We start from the raw sequence: 2,899 nt of genomic DNA on the forward strand, positions 1-2,899 counted from the left end.
GGAGATAAAGAGAGAGGGGAGGGGGAGGAGGAGAGGGGAGGGGGGAGGAGAAGCATGATTCAGGCAGGTTACGAGTGATTTTTTGGACGGCCGTTTTAAATCACTCATACAAAACGGCTCCCGCACTACATTTAACCGTGCTGCTTGCCCGCAGCCGGGCTTAATGTAGAGAAAAACTACTCGCCCGAAACTGCCTGTCCCGGGCGTCGGGCGACAGGAATTCCACACCCCTTTTCTATATTTAGGATGTATCTGGTCTATAAATGGCGGCTCTGGATGGACAGTTGGATAAATGGCTCTATATATAGGATGTATCCGGTCTATAAATGGTGGCTCTGGATGGACAGTTGGATAAATGGCTCTATATTTAGGATGTATCCGGTCTATAAACCATTACAAATATCACAGTGACTATGGAGGACGGACATGACAGGGGGGGGGTTACTGGATGTAAATATAAAATAATTATTATTACCTCCTTTGCTTCCAGTTGCAGTGATGTCTCCTCACTACTTACTCTCACCTCGCCTCTTGGTCAGAACTTCTTGACTTTGTCTGACTTCACTGTGTGCCTTTGACATCACTTCCTGTCTGTAGTTGACATCACTTCCTGATTGTACATTACGCTCAGAAGTGATATCACCAACGCGTATAAAACTGCAGCCGATGTCCCCAGGAGGGAATCTGGAGACAATACCCTGAAAACTTTGACCCTCATCAATACACCCAGACACATAATATTCCTTTATGTTTAGTATTAGTTGATGCTGAGAAGGCGTTTTACCGCCTAGATTGGTCTTTTATCCAGAGCACCGAACAGAATATAGGGATTCCGCTGTCCTTACTGCTTAAGATTAGGGCTGCAACAACTAATATTGTCCTTATATCCCGGATCCTCGCTGTTATTATCCAGCGAATATCCGGGTCAATGGGATTCTCTGTCACCCAGTCCGAAACAGGGAACTGGCCAGGAATACAGGTCTTGGGAATGAGGAGATACTGGGTACGTTAAACGCAGGGCACCAAGGACAGAGTGACTGCACAGTAAACATGTCTGTGTCAGAGGTGCAGAATCTGAGGAGATCCCGGTCTTCTCCAGAGACTCGGATGGTGAGGCTGAATGTGCGGCAGCAAAAATCAGTCACCAGCCATAACATGCAGATACTGTCACGGTCCGGGATCCAAGGGCACTGGGGAACGTTGGCTCTAAAGTTTGCAGAGCAGCCAGAGTAGGAAACAGGCCTGGGACACCGAATCTGAAGGAGTGTAAGGACGGGGTGACTGTATGTTTGGCATGGGTGTGCTAGAGGTGCAGAGTCTACGGAGATCCAGGTCTTCTCCAGAGCTCCTAATAGTAGAGATGTTGCTCTGCAGGACAGCTCCCAGGTTGCGGCCCTCCAACACACCCGTGCAGACACAGCTGACCGAAGTGGAAAGGGGATGTAAGCAGAGAACAGCACTGGAATGTAAGACTCAAGGAATGACTGATACCACACAGAGGTACAAGAGATGCACACAGGGGACCAGGCGTTGCATTGTCATTCATTTACTGCCACCCATCATTCACTGCCGTCCGTCATTCACTGCCATCCATCATTTACTGCCATCCGTCATTCACTGCCATCCATCATTCACTGCCATCCGTCATTTACTGCCACCCATCACTTACTGCCACCCATCATTTACTGCCATCCGTCATTTACTGCCACCCATCATTCACTGCCATTCGTCATTTACTGCCCTCCATCATTTACTGCCACTCATCACTCACTGCCATTCGTCATTTACTGCCCTCCATCATTCACTACCATCCATTATTTACTGCCACCCGTCATTTACTGCCACCCTAACATGGCAAGATCTACAGACTTGGTCTAAGCTCTCACAGTCCTGGTTAGGTCCTGAAAATGTCGGTTTTGGCCCAATTTCTATATTTATCTCAGAGAGTCCCCATTAGTGTCCCGCGTGCTCAGCTTAGAACGGACTTATTGTATGATATTCAGGCTCGGGTGTCCCCTAGAGGAAGATGTGATATTCTTGTTCGGTGGCTTGGGTCTTCCCCACACTGAAAAGTATTACAGGGCCTCTCTGTTGACTCATATTTTGAATCAATGAGGAACACAAACTTTGGGTTTCCTTGGAAATGGCCGTCTGGCCGGTAATTCCATATTGACTTCCTCAGTTAGGATCTTTGGTTAGATCCAGTGCCGATACCCTACCGTTTGCGGTGCCGCTTCTTTTAAAGACATGGGATGCAATGGGAGGCGCTTTTACATAAGCCTGTTCCAAGTGTCCTTAAGAGACAACACAGTTTAATCCCCCAAATATTTATGGCCACCAAACAAACTATTGCCAGGTCCTGGAAGACCCTCCCCCGTGCTAAGTTTTCTGGAAGTCAAAAACCGCATCACTGACACGATGGTCAACGGGCAGTTATCTGCACTCTTGGCTGGACTCTTACGGCAAATTGGAGAGGATCTGGGGAGCATGGATCTCATTACGCAAGTCCACGTCATATTGACCCCGCCCGGTTAAATGTTTAATTGGCTACTACTAATTATTCGGAGCGAGTCCACTTGACCTACACGTATATATGAAACCCCCGTGTGGTCATTCACCCCCTCCGGCTCTTGTCCCTCTCGTTCCTCCATTCTCCTCAGTGTCTCTGATCCTCTCCCTTCCCTCTGGGTGAGTGTCCCTGCCAGGCTCAGAGTCTCATGGATGATAGAAGCTGCAGGTGGATCTGGGCCCTACGACGTGTAGAATCCTTCTGTAACACGGCTGGGAACTGATTTATTTTTCTATTTATTTTATTTTTGGTTTTCTCTTTTACGCTCTGACTGATACGAGAGAAACTCCGTGCCGACGCCCCTCCTCTATTCTCACCCACTCCGTGCCG

This window comes from Nanorana parkeri, unplaced genomic scaffold (genome assembly GCF_000935625.1).
Source record: "Nanorana parkeri isolate BGI_ZX_2015 unplaced genomic scaffold, ASM93562v1 scaffold2166, whole genome shotgun sequence".
In the NCBI taxonomy this organism is placed as follows: Eukaryota; Metazoa; Chordata; class Amphibia; order Anura; family Dicroglossidae; genus Nanorana; species Nanorana parkeri.